General features: G+C 38.0%; 1 protein-coding gene across 8 annotated transcripts in view; it reads right to left on the bottom strand.

Moving 5' to 3' along the window:
* Window positions 1-14,212, bottom strand: part of ZZZ3 (zinc finger ZZ-type containing 3) — a 101,499-nt gene that overhangs the window by 68,227 nt on the left and 19,060 nt on the right. Inside the window, exon 1 of one of the 8 annotated variants that reach the window (XM_073896485.1) lies at window positions 3,181-3,291. The exons of the other annotated variants lie outside the window; for them this stretch is intronic. The gene's annotated coding sequence lies outside the window, so the exon portion shown is untranslated. Of the gene's footprint in view, window positions 1-3,180; window positions 3,292-14,212 lie in introns of those variants that run through there. 8 annotated transcript variants of the gene reach the window in all.

Here is a 14,212-nt window from a genome sequence, read left to right as displayed (position 1 = left end):
TCCTGAACCCAACTACCCCAGAAATTCACATTCAGTAGTTCAGGATATGCATGCATAAATCTACATCTTTAATTAAGCACTTCAGGTCATTCCAAAGTAGGGGCTCCCCAAGGATATGGATCATACTTTGAAAAAAGTTACATCAGTTTCTTCTGAAGCTTTAGTGTTCATAAGCACTACCCTAGGTACTTGTTTAAAATGCAAATTTCTAAGGGTGCCTGGCTAGTTCAGTCAGTGGAGCAAGTGACTCTTAATCTTGGTTGTGGGTTCAAGCCCCACATTAGGGGTAGAGACTACATAAAAATAAAATCTTTAGGGGCACTTGGGTGACTCAGTCCGTTAACCATCGGACTCTTGATTTCAGCTCAGGTCATGATCTCAGAGTTGGGGGGTTGAGCCCTATGACAAGCTCTGCACTCAGCAGAGAGTCTGCTTGAGATTTTCTTTCCCTCTCCTCTGCCCCTCTCCAACACACTTGAGTGTGCTCTCTCTAAAACAAATAAATCTTTGGGCGCCTGGGTGGCTCAGTTGGTTAAGCGACTGCCTTCAGCTCAGGTCATGATCCTGGAGTCCCGAGATCAAGTCCCGCATCAGGCTCCCTGCTAGGCAGGGAGTCTGCTTCTCCCTCTGACCCAACTCTCTCTCTCTCTCTGTCTCTCTCAAATAAATACATAAAATCTTTAAAAAAAATAAAATAAAACAAATAAATCTTTTTTAAAAAATAAAATATTTAAATAAACTACAAACTTCTAAACCTCATCCTTAGAAATTCAGATTCAATAAACTTGGGGCAGGACACAGAATCTTCATTTTATCAAATACCACAGGTGATTCAAATGCAAATAGCTCATAATCCATCCTTTTAGAAACCCTGCACTAGATTCTTTCCCCTACATATTTCCCATATTGTATCCCACCTCTGTAGTATCAACATCCAAGACCAACCTTAGGTTGGTCATCATCACATTCACATAAACTAACGTACCTGCCTTTTAATTGGTCCTTCTACTTTTAAGTCTCATCCCTTATAAATGCATGTTCTACAGAGTGATCCAAAATGCACACTCATGTCCCTCTCCTACCTAAAATGCTTCCAAGGGACTTCCACTCTTGGCCAAGACAAAGTAACAGGAATGAGATTTATGCTGTCACCAAAACCAACTAAAAACAACTAAAAATCTAGACAATATGTATGAAAACATTTTTTCTTTCAGACACTGGAAACCAGACAACGTAACATAGGACAGTGATCAATGAAAAGAGGAGAAACAAATGAGGCAAAGCTCATAATTGCTCCAGCTTACTGATGGGAGAGTTTCCAGACCACAGAGTGTGGAGGGTAATTAATGAGTTAAAAAGATGAACTGAGTAGTTTGGGAAGACCAAAGTAACTACGGTCCCCAGAACATCAGAAGATCTATAGAAATCCCCCTCAGCCTTGACCTGAGTACTCATCATTGTGCATGTCCAAGGCCTAGAAAAGGCTTGGAAAACCATCTATAAGGAATACAGAGAATGATATACATAGCCAGGGGTATACTGGAAAATTTCTAACAACCTGGAGCAGTTAGTGGTTTGTAGTTCCCGGTTTACAGGGTTACCAATGTCTGTGGTATGAATATTCCCACCTGCAGCCAATTTCAAGCTATTAACTATCACTGAGTGCTAAAATTAGAAAAAGATACATGGTAGCACATCAAACATTATATAGTATTTCTACCATAGAGCTAGAACAGATGTAAATTACCAACTGTGCACAAAAATAATATATAATAGGATAAAGAGGTAATGAGTTTTGAGGCATCATCCTTTGTTCTTAATGTAACGGATTTAATTATAAGTGTATACAATTTAATTCTATTAAGAATTAAACCAGCTCAGGGGCTCCTGGCTGGCTCAGTCAGTGGAACATGCAACTCTTGATTTCAGGGTTCTGGGTTTGAGCCCCAAGTTGGGTGTAGAGTTTACTTTAAAAAAAATCTTTAAAAAAAAAAAGGAAAGAAAAAATAATTAAACCAGCTCTGAAACTTCCTAACATTTTAACAAACAGCTCTCACAAGCTCCACGTCCATGGCTCACACTGCCCACAGCTCACCCAGGGACACCAACAGTCTGTATACCTTCCAGCCAGAGTAGAAAACCTTCTAATTCACAGGATATCAAGTACAGGGCTCAGAGGGGCAATGCCTCAGTAGTGGGGCAAAATGAGCTCTAAAGACTACTCTGGTCCCACCTAACAGAATAAAAGCAAGCCTAAAAAATAATAATAATAAAGCCATTTCCAAGGAACTTAACTCTGTCCCAAAAAAAGCTCAAGAATATTCACAGTAACACAAAAAATTTCAGCACCAAACAAGGTAAAATTGACAATGCCTGGCATCCAATCAAAAATCAGCAGACATGCAAAGGAGGAAGATACCAGTCATAATGAGAAAAATAATCAACAGAAATTGATCCACACATGATAGATCTACTATACAAGAACATTAAATCAGTTATTATAAATGCAGTTCCTGGGGCGCATGGGTGGCTCAGTTGGTTGAGCGTCTGCCTTCGGCTCAGGTTGTGATCCCGGGATCCTGGGACCAAGTCCCACATCAGGCTCCTTGCTCAGCAGGAGGCCTGCTTCTCCCTCTCCCTCTCCCAATCCCCCTGCTTGTGTTCCCTCTCTGGCTGTCTCTCTGTCAAATAAATAAATAAAATCTTAAAAAAAAATTAAATGTAGTTCCTATGTTCAAAAAGGTAGATAGATGGAAAGATTAAGCATGTTAGGTAGAGTTATGAAAGACTTTTTAGAAATTTGATTGTTTTAGTAATAAAAAAAATGCTGGCTGGGATTAACAAGAGATTAGACACTGCAAAGAAAATATGTCAATGAACATGAAGACACAGCAGCAGACACTATACAAAACAAAACAGAGGAAAACAAGACTGAAGGAAAAAAAAGCATAAATAAATGTGGGACAACATCAAGCATCCCAGTACATGGGTAATCAGAGTATCCAAAAGAAGTAGGAAAGGGGCACCTGGGTGGTTCAGTTGGTTAAAGGGTATGACTATTGGTTTTGGCTCAGGACATGATCTCAGGATCCTGGAATTGAGCCCCACATGGGGCTCTGGACTCAGCGGAGAGTATGCTTGAGAATTAAGACAATTAAGTAGTTATATCAAGACAAATACCTTCTCCAGGGGCGCCTGGGTGGCTCAGTCGTTAAGCATCTGCCTTCAGCTCAGGTCATGATCCCAGGGTCCTGGGATCGAGCTCGGGCTCCCTGCTCCATGGGAAGCCTGCTTCTGCTTCTCCCTCTCCCTCTCCCCCTGCTGTGTTCCCTCTCTCAGTGTCTCTCACTGTCAAATAAATAAATAATTAAAAAAAAAATAATCTGAAACCAGGGGCTCCTGAGTGGCTCAGTCAGTTAGGCATCTGCCTTCGGCTCAGGTCATGATCCTGGAGTCCTGGGATCAAGCCCCACATTGGGCTCCCTGCTCAGTGAGGAGTCTCTTCTCCCTCTCCATCTGCCCCTCCCCCCCAACTCTTGCTCTCTTTTGCCTCTCTGTCAAATAAATAAATAAAATCTTTAAAAAAAATTTAGGGGCACCTGGGTGGCTCAGCCAGTTAAGCATCTGCCTATGGCTCAGGTCATGATCCCAGGGTCCTGGAATTGAGCCCCACGTCGGGCTCTCTGTCCAGTGGGGAGTCTGCTTCCCCCTCTCATTCTCCCTCTATGCCCTCCTCTCTTTCCCAAATAAACAAAATCTTTAAAAAAAATTTGAAAATCAAAAAAGAACGACCAAAAATGAACAAGTAACCAAAGAAAAATGCAGATAAGCTAGAATCATCAAAATCAAAACATTTTGTGCTAAGAACTCCATCAAGATCATGAAAAGACAACCCCAAAAAATGAGAGAAGTATTTGGAAATCATTTGTCTATAAAGTTCTACCTTTACAACATAATGAAAAGACAATCTGATTTAAAAACAGGCAAAGGCCTTGAACATATTTCTACAAAGAAGATACACAAATAGCCAATAAGCACATGCAAAGATGCTCAACATCGGTAGCCATCAGCAAAATACAAGTAAGAACCACAAAGAGATACCACTTCATACCCACTAGGATAAACATAATAAAAAGATGGACAATGCGAAGTGTTGGCAAGGATGTGGTGAAATTGCTACCCTCATACATTGCTGGTAGGAACAAAAAATGGTGCAGCTGCTTTGGAAAAGTTTGGCAGATCCTCAGTAAGTTAAACATAAAATTACCCTACGACCCAGGAATTCCACTTGTAGATACATATGCAAGAAAAAGGAAACAGGCTCACAAAAAAACTTGTTCACAAATGTTCATAGCATGGGCGCCTGGGAGGCTCAGTCGTTAAGCGTCTGCCTTTGGCTCAGGTCATGGTCCTGGGATTGAGCCCCACATCGGGCTCTCTGCTCAGCAGGAAGCCTGCTTCTCCCTCTCCCACTCCCCCTGCTTGTGTTCCCTCTCTCGCTATATCTCTCTCTGTCAAATAAATAAATAAAATCTTAAAAAAAAAATGTTCATAGCAACATTATTCATAATAGGCAAAAAGTGGGAGTAACCCAAATGTCCATAAACTGTTGAATGATAAAACAAAATGTAGAATATACACAATGGAATATTCTTCAGCCATAAAAAGGAGATGCTGAGACATGCTACAACATGGATGAACCTTAAAAACATTATGCTAAGTAAAAAAAGCCAGTCACAAAAGGTCACATTATATGAAAAGGTCACGTCATACTATCTGTTATGGTAATCTGTAGTAAGTGATTACAACTTGGTGAAAGCTCAGGTGATGAGTAGCATTTTTTAGCAATAAAGCATTTTTAAATTAAGGTATATACATTGTTTTTGCAGACATAATACTATTGCACACTTAATATACTACAGTATAATGTAAATATAACTTTTATATGCACTGGGAAACAAATTCATTTGACTTGCTTTATTGAGATATTTGCTTTATTGCAGTGTTCTGGAACCAAGCCAGCCATATCTCCAAGGTATGCCTGTATAAAAGGATAATACGTCATGACCAAATGATGTTTATCCCATGGTTTACATGTATTTAAGGTTGGTTCAATATAATTCACTTTATAAGATCTTCTATGCAAATACTGAAAAGGCATTTGACAACAATCTATATCCCTGTCTATAGTGACAGAAAGGAGATGGATCGGTGATTGCCAGGGTACAGTAAGGGGGGAAAAAGAGAAACAATAAGAAGAGATTACGAAAGGGTATGAAGAAACTTTGAGGGGTGACGGCTAATGTTCATTACCTTGACTGTAGTGATGACTGCACAGTGTATACATGTATGAAAACACATCAAATTACATATTTTAAATTATTGTCCAATAAATTACTCTTCAATAAAGCTATTCCAAAATAAAATACCTTTCCAGGAATACAGATTAAAATCTTAGTTTGTTAATGAAGATGCAAACTGTATCTGGGTTGTTCCAGCCCTACCTAATTCCACTCTAAATCCTTCCCAGCAGCCAACCTGATCTAAGTTCCAATCTCTGATCACAAAGGTTTTCAACCATGGTTAAGGGTTAAGTATCAAAATCATCTGTGGCACTTAAAGTAGGAATCTGATTCTGTAGGTCTGAAATTCTGTCCAGTTATAATTTTTTTGGTAATTTTTTAAATTTTATTTTTACTACTTTTAACTTTTCTACTGAAGTACAACATACAGAGGAAGTGCACAAATTATAAATGTACAGCCTGAAGAATTACTACAAAGCGTAAGTATATATACATAGATATATATATATATAAGTTTATTTTTAAGTAATCTCTACACCCAACATGGGGCTAGAACTCAAGACCCCAAGACCAAGAGTCACATGCTCTTTTGCCTGAGCCAGCTGGGTACCCCAAGAGGCATATATTTTTTTAAGAGTTCCAAGGATGATTTTAATGAACAGCCAAGGATTAAAACTACTACCTCTGCCTCAAGCATCTTTTATCTTCCTTTCTCTTTGCTCAGCTAACATTTATCTGGTCCTTCAAGTCACAGATCAAATGTAAGCACCTCCTCCCTCCAAGAAGCTATGTGTTCTCAGGGAACCCTGTGTATAGCTCATACCACTAAGCATATAGGGTATTTTTCAAACTGTTTTTTAAGGCAAAAACTCTTAAGTTATATGCTAGAAAAAAAGAACAGAGTAAAATTATTCTAGTTAAAAGCAAGTATATTGACTGCAGGATAAAGAGCTTGCCCACCCTTCTTTGAACTATCCCACTAGGAGATTAAAAATTGCAACTTACTATACTCATCTATTTCTTGTTTGTTTCATTTATCATAACTACTTTATAGCAAGGCCTTTCTTATTCTTCACTTCTCTGATGCCCAGAAAACATTCATTTAACATTATTATTGGGACATTATCCAAACAGAATAAATATGGAGGATAAGTCAATAAGGGGAGAAAAAAGTTTGAGAAAAGGGAAACAGTACCTATGGTGGCACTGAAATAGAAAAAGACTAGGCCTATCAGAGGAACTGGAATGAGGCCAGGGAGGCTGAAGCCTAGTTAGCTAGTAAGCATCATGAAATAAGCTTTAAAGCAGACAGCTGTTAAGACAATGAAGGGCTTCATAGGCTATGGTAAAAATCTGATCCTTTCTGTTTTTTATTTACTTTTTAAATTTTATTTTTGATTATTTATCCTATGGAAGATTTTTAGTAACACAATCTGATACACATTTTTAAAAGATCATCCTGGGGGCGCCTGGGTGGCTCAGTTGGTTAAGCGACTGCCTTCAGCTCAGGTCATGATCCCGGAGTCCCGGGATCGAGTCCCGCATCGGGCTCCCAGCTCGGCGGGGAGCCTGCTTCTCCCTCTGACCCTCTCCCCTCTCATGCTGTTTCTCTCTCTCTAATAAATAAATAAAATCTTAATTAAAAAAAAAAAGATCATCCTGGATGCTGTGTGAATGTGAACTGGAGAACATAATGGGAAGGGACCAAGAGTGTAACAATAAATGTGATCAAAAAGGAATAAAAGAGGGATGGCTTAGAAGGTTGAGTGGCTGCTTTTGGCTCAGTCATGATCCCAGGGTCCTGAGCTCGAGCCCCACGTTGGGCTCCTTGCTCAGAGGGGAGCCTGCTTCTCCCTCTCCCACTCCCCCTGCTTAGGCTCACTCTCTCACTCTGTGTCAAATAAATAAAATCTTTAAAAAAAAAGGGAATAAAAGAATAAATAAAAGTTTAAGTAGAAAAGTGGTAACATCCAATGCTGTCACTCATTTTCATTCATTCAACAAACATTGAGACCAACCGTAGTCTTGGCACTGTTCTGGGCATTGGGAATGTAAAGAAAGTTCCTGCTCTCACAAAGCTTATATATATATATTTTTAAAGATTTTATTTATTTATTTATTTGACAGAGAGCAAGAACACAAGCAGGGGGGAGCGGGAGGGGGAGAAGCAGGCTCCCCGCTGAGCAGAGAGCCCGACTCAGGGCTTGATCCCGGGACCCTGGGTCAAAGGCAGATGCTTAACCGACTAAGCCACCCAGGCACCCCACAAAACTTACATTTTATATTAACAGGTCAATAGATAAATTGTGTAAGGTGATAAAGCTACAAAAAATACAGCAAAGTAAGACAATGAAAAATGATGGTTAGGGAGGAATTGTCTAATGACCTAACATTTTAATAGTGATCATGTAGGTGGTAGGGCCTGGTAGGCCACAGTTATGAACTTTGAATTTTATTCTGAGTAAGATGAAAGCCACTGGAGAATTTTGACCAAGGGAGGAACATGATCTGACTTTTACTTAAAAGGATCATTTGAAGGGCTGTGTTGCAGCACAAACTGTAGACAGCAAGAGTAGAAACACAGAGGATGGTTTTGGAGACTATTACTGCTATTAGAGAAATAATGGTGCAGTATCAGTTGAAGTGTTAAAATTATCTACTTCAACATAGCTTTTGAAGGCAAGTCCAACAGAATTCTCTCATTGGATGTGGAGCTTCAAGAAAAAGTCAAAGAATGAACCTTAAACATTATTCTTCTGCTCAGGGAGTACTCCTAAAAATGCTGTCCTCGTCCCTCTTTGTTACTGCCTTCTTTCATCCTTCCACAGGAACTGTACTAATGCTGAGAACTCTTAAATCTGTATGTCAGCGTCTACATTTCCCTTCAGAGGTTCAGTTCCACATATCCAACTGCCTGCTGACTCTATAAAAACCTCAAATTCTACTTGTTCAAACTGAATTCACCATCTTTCTTTCAGCCCCAATACCAATACCTGGTTCCTCCATTAGATTTACTTATTTAATGAATGACACTACCAAATCTCCTACTGACCAAACCAAAACCCCAGGAGTGACCCTTTTAATTCCCTTTTCCTCTATCATCCAATCCACACCTTCCATATGCATATCCAATCATTTATCATATGGGGGGGCTGGTACAGGATGGGCATTTTAACGATGTCACAGTGCAAGGGTAAGGAATTTAATTTGTTTTCTCTGATTTGTGGTATAGACAGATTTGAATAACAGATTAGTAAATGCTCTAATATTTGTTCAAAAATAATCTAGGGGAGTAAAAATCTTCAGCCAAAGACTATTCTTTGTAGAAGTAGAAAACCTCAAGCTAATTCTCAGAACGTGAACAGTCCACAGAAGCATAATTTATGAGTCACAGCTCAAGTTGTGAAAGCAATGTAAATCAACAAAGGCCAGTAAGAATAGGAGAATTTTTTAGACAGAAACTCAGAAGGCAACAACATCCACGTGCCTGGGTATAAAAGAAGAGATAATTTAAGAAACTGACAAAGAACCATTAGAGAGGACAGAAACCTGAAAAGAGTAACCTAAAAAATCAAACTCTGTGTTTGCGCTACTGGGTCCCAAAAACTGGTCTTTGATGAAATGAGTAAAGTACAAAACATACCTCATTTTCTATTAAACCCAGATTTGTCCAATTTAAAGAATTACTTTATTCTGAATTTATGCCACTCCACTTTTTGGGTATGAAAGGACTTTTCTGCAAATTATCTAATGTCATTTTTTAACAAAATTAAAAGGGGCCACCCCACATTGATCCCCAAAATTTTTTTGAAAATTATACTGTACTGGTCTATAAATTTTTTTTAACTCCTGTTAATTAAATACAGTAACTTAGAATCACTGAGGTTGTAATTATACTGATTATGATATCATACAAAAAAAGTATTAAAAACACAGAATTGGGGCGCCTAGGTGGCTCAGTCATTAAGCATCTACCTTTGGCTCAGGTCATGATCCCAGGGTCCCGGGATTCAGCCCCACATCGGGCTCCCTGCTCGGCGGGAAGCCTGCTTCTCCCTCTCCCACTCCCCCGCTTGTGTTCCCTCTCTATGTCTCTGTCAAGTAAATAAATAAAATCTTAAATAAATAAATATAAAAAGAATTATCCAACTGCCATTTCTAAATATTATTCAACAATCCTATTTCATGTTAAATACTAAACAAAGTAAAAACATAAAAACAAGAGACTCCAAGGAGAAAAATGGGAATTCTAAAAACCCACTCAGAAAATAAATAATTAAAAACCCATTCAAAAGCAATTTTTCTATAAACTACAGACTCATTAACTATTAGAGACTATTTCCCATTTTCTTCCTATGAATCTCAGAGTTATATGCTGTTTTTTATGTGATAATTCAGTTTATTCTATACTTCTCAAAATATATTATTTATTCCTATGCTAGTAATTTCAGGCTGTAAAAAAATGAAATTTTATTTAGGTACTGTTCCTTTTAAGGGGTATTAGGAAAAAGTGCATGACACCAATCATTTTATAAAACTTTTTAACTGAGGCAACGCAAAAAAGTTATGTCAAAGAAAAGTCTAGGGGCGCCTGGGTGGCTCAGTTGGTCAAGTGACTGCCTTCAGCTCAGGTCATAATCCCAGGGTTTTGGGATTGAGCCCCGCATCAGCGGGGAGCCTGCTTCTCCCTCTCCCTCTGCCTGCCCTCCCCCTGGTTCTCCTCTGTCAAATAAATAAATAAAATCTTTAAAAAAAAGTCTAAAGTAAAGAATTATAAGGATTATATCCAGATATAACAAAAAAATAGAAGGATTAAAGTTTGAAAGACAGTGTTATTAGCGTACACTCCAAACACACGTTATTTTTCATAAACATCTAACTCCATATAGAAGATAAATTCCAAAGTGTTGATAAAATTCATAAATGCTATCTCATTTTCCCATTGATTTACAAATTCAACTTCAAAAGAAAATCTTTTGGCCTTAAATACACAAACCTTTCAATGAAAACTGTCTTTTAAAAATGGATTTTAAATAAACATATAGCAACAAGAGAAGGAGTTCATTTCAATGGTGCCCATTTTACAATGAACTGTAAAAAGAAATCATATAGGAGGGCGCCTGAGTGGCTCAGTTGCTGGGCATCTGCCTTGGGCTCAGGTCGTGATCCTGGGGTCCTGGGATCGAGCCCCATATCGGGAACCCTGCTTCGCGGGAAGCCTGCTTCTCCCTCTCCCACTCCCCCTGCTTGTGTTCCCTCTCTCGCTGTGTCTCTCTCTGTCAAATAAACAAATTAAAAAAAAAAAAAAGAAATACAGGAGGTACTTTGACTAAAAACATTTTAAAGGTCTCTATTTAAAGTTTTCCAAGTTCAAAAAATGGACCTCGTTTAAAGGAAAAAAAAAAAGGGAAGAAAAGAAAACCTCAGTATAGTTCTCCAAATTTCCTTTGAATATAAAGACTATTTTTATTTCTTATTTGCCCAGACTTAGCATCAAAAAACTTCACCCAGAAATACTTAAGGCTAGGTACTTGTTCATTTCTGGGTCTTCTGATCTTTTTCCCTTGGCTATAAAGTCATTACAGTTTTGCACTTCACCTTGGAGTAAGCCTCTTAGAAAGAAAGAATAAATTCAGAGTATTTTTCCCTTTCGAGAGGTGAAATTTAAAGTCACTCTGTAATAGCTAACTGAGCCAGACTCAATGAGTCTAGTGGTTTGTAAACAAACCATTAACTACTCTTAATTATATATCAACAAAGCATGTTTATTTCTGTAGAAGTTCTGGCCTATTGAGCAAATTAAAGAAACCAAGGAAGACTGGGATAGAAGGTATTTGAAAACAGTGGCTATCCACAAAACTCAGTCTTTGGAAAATTCTGCAAACATGAATCAAAGGTGATTTATCTATATGGTGTTGATGCACCTACAGCATATATTTGAAAGACATCTGAGTAGACTGGGGAAAAAACAAGTTTTAGATTCCCATCCAATCTAAACAACTTACTAGTTACATGACCTTAAGTGATTAACCTGATACTCAGTCCTCATCTGTGAAATGGAAAAAAAGCATTCTGACACACAGAATGGCCCTGAGAATAAAAGAAATTTATATAAAGTACCCCCAATATATAGGGCATAATCAATAGACGCATATAATTATGGCTGTTAACATTATGTCCACTTTGCCAGGCACTACACTTTATTTGCATTATCTCATTTAAAACTCTCAAAATCCTGGGGTGCCGGGTGGCTCAGTCGGTTAAGTGCCGGACTCTTGATTTTGGCTCAGGTCATGACCTCAGGGTCCTGGGATCCGGCCTGCATTGCGCCCCATGTCAGCCTCCACACTCCTGCCGGGAATCTGCTTGAGAGTCTCTCCCTCCCTCTCCCTCCACACCCCCTGAAAATAAATAAATAAATCCTTAAAACTCCCCAAATCCTATGGAGGTAGGTACATTATTCCCATTTAACAGACAAGAAAACTGAGGCTTAAAAAAGTTAAATACTTTACCCAACATTACACAGCTAATTAAGTGGCAGAACAGAGAGTCTTAACCACTTTACTGATAATGTGTTTTACGGTAACAAAAGAACTTTCTCATTATACCTCCACAATAACTTCAAAAGTAGACAGGTAGGCGTCATCCTCATTTCCTATATATGGCAACAAACTCAAGGAATACCTATATCAGACAATTAATGGAGTCAGAACTTGAACCTAGGTTTTACTGCCTAAACCAGGGTTCAATCCATGACACTTTGTAGCTCTCTGCATTATAATAATTCTATAACACTGTGAATGAAGAACTTTTTCCAGGAGAAAATAAGATAGGTTATGTCTGAAAAACAGATGATACATGATCTTAAGCTAATACTTCCTCCAAATGGCAGTCAACATTCATGGTTTCCAGAAGTTAAGATAAAGATTTACATGAGAATATCCATAACAACTTTATAATACTTAAACAAAATCTGTGAGAATAGCCCAGTGCTGATCAAAAACAGAAGATATTTTGACAGGTCTATTATTGTTTTCTGTAGTATGTTTCTTGTTTAACAAATGATATCATGTAACACAGAACTACAGAAGAGAGTTTAATACTTCTTTGCAAATCAATCTCCTACAAAGTCATTCCCTCTCTGTGTTCATAAAGAGGGAAAGGATATCCACTTATGGAGAGGTGTGAGGCCTAAACCCAACACAGTGCATAAAGTTTGATACTGAAAGTACCCATCATTGTACTTTTTCTTATCTCCTAGAAAACTTAAGCAAGCCAATTAAATACTTATTATTAAATAAATAATACTGATATGTTAGCAAAGGATTTTTAAGGTCAAAATTAAAATCTAGAATTACCTTTGAGTTTTAGTCATCACAGTATTTTTAAATGTTTAAAAGGAACAAGTCCATTTTTTCCTTTAATAAATAGAAGTATGAGCAAATATGGTCATCTGATTTATGACAAAAGTGAAATACAATACAGTGAGGAAAGAAAGGTTTTTTTTTCAAAAGATTATACTGGGTCAACTGGATATCCATATGGAATAGTATGTTTTGACTACTACCTCATGCCACACATAAAAATCAATTCACATAGGCAAAGGATCTAAATGTGAAGTGTAAAGAATTCTACTTTTTAGAAAAAAATGAGAGCATCTTCATGATCTTGGAGTAGGCAAAGCTTTTCTTAAACCATTCACAAATAGTATTTGAAAAAAACAGATCAATTGGATATTATAATTACAGCTCTGCAAAAGGCATCATTAAGAGAATGTAAAGGTAACCCCAGGGTGATAAAAAATATTTGCAATGAATATTTTGATCAAAGAAAGGACTCATGACCAAAATATATTCTAAAAATCACTATATACCAGTAATGGGGCACTGGCTCAGTTGGGTTAGCATCTGCCTTTGGCTCAGGTTGTGATCCCGGGGTCCTGGGATGGAGCCCCACATCCAGCTCCCTGCTCGGCGGGGAGCCTGCTTCTCCCTCCCCCTCTTCTCCCTCCACACATGCTCTCGTTCACTCTGCTGTCTTTAAATAAATAAATCTTTACAAAATAAATAAATAAAAATTCCTATACACCAGTAAGAACTAGACAGACAACCTAATATTTTTTAAATGGGTATGACTCGACCAGACATTTCACACACAAAAAAGAGATTAAATTAGCCAATCAACATGAAATGACACTCTACTTTATTAGTCATCAGGGAAACAGAAATCAAAATCAAGGTGACTAAGATTTTTAAAAAAGACAAAACCAAGTATTGACAAGAATGTGAAACAGTCAACTCTGATATGCTATTGGAAAACTGTTTGGCAATATCAACTTAATAAAAACACACTGTCCGACCCACTCATTTCAATCCTAGGTATATACCCAATAGAAATACATACATATGGAAAAAAAATGCATGCACAGGTATACGTAAAGACATGTACAAGGATGTTCATAGCAGCACTATTTGTGACTGCCCAAATGCTCATCAACAATAGATAAATAATTTGTATTACAAAGCAGTGAAACAAGCTAAAAGTATATATAGCAGTATAAAGCTTACAAGCATACTGTTTTCCCAAAGAGACACAAATGCATACCGTATGTTTGAGAATGATGAAATAAATGTGTGATGACGCAGTTAATTTAAGCATGACTGAGCTCACCTACATGTACACCTGAGTGCATACACACAGTGTATGACATAAGCAGCACCAATCATAGCTCCTCCACGAGATCTGGTCTATGGCTAATGAGCAGACAGCCAAACAGACAAGATTCTCTCAAGGTTAGCAAAAATTAAGGTTGAAACTCTCAGTGGCCAAGTAACAGAAGGTAACAGCGCCCTAAAAGGACATCGCTCAACTACTCTCATTTAGTTCTGCCTGAAGCCAGATAAACCACC

This window comes from Callorhinus ursinus, unplaced genomic scaffold (assembly GCF_003265705.2).
Source record: "Callorhinus ursinus isolate GAN/ISIS: 27379988/994484 unplaced genomic scaffold, GSC_fseal_2.0 scaffold9, whole genome shotgun sequence".
In the NCBI taxonomy this organism is placed as follows: domain Eukaryota; kingdom Metazoa; phylum Chordata; class Mammalia; order Carnivora; family Otariidae; genus Callorhinus; species Callorhinus ursinus.
Note: the sequence above shows the minus strand (reverse complement) of the source record. Positions and strands in the feature narration are given on the sequence as shown.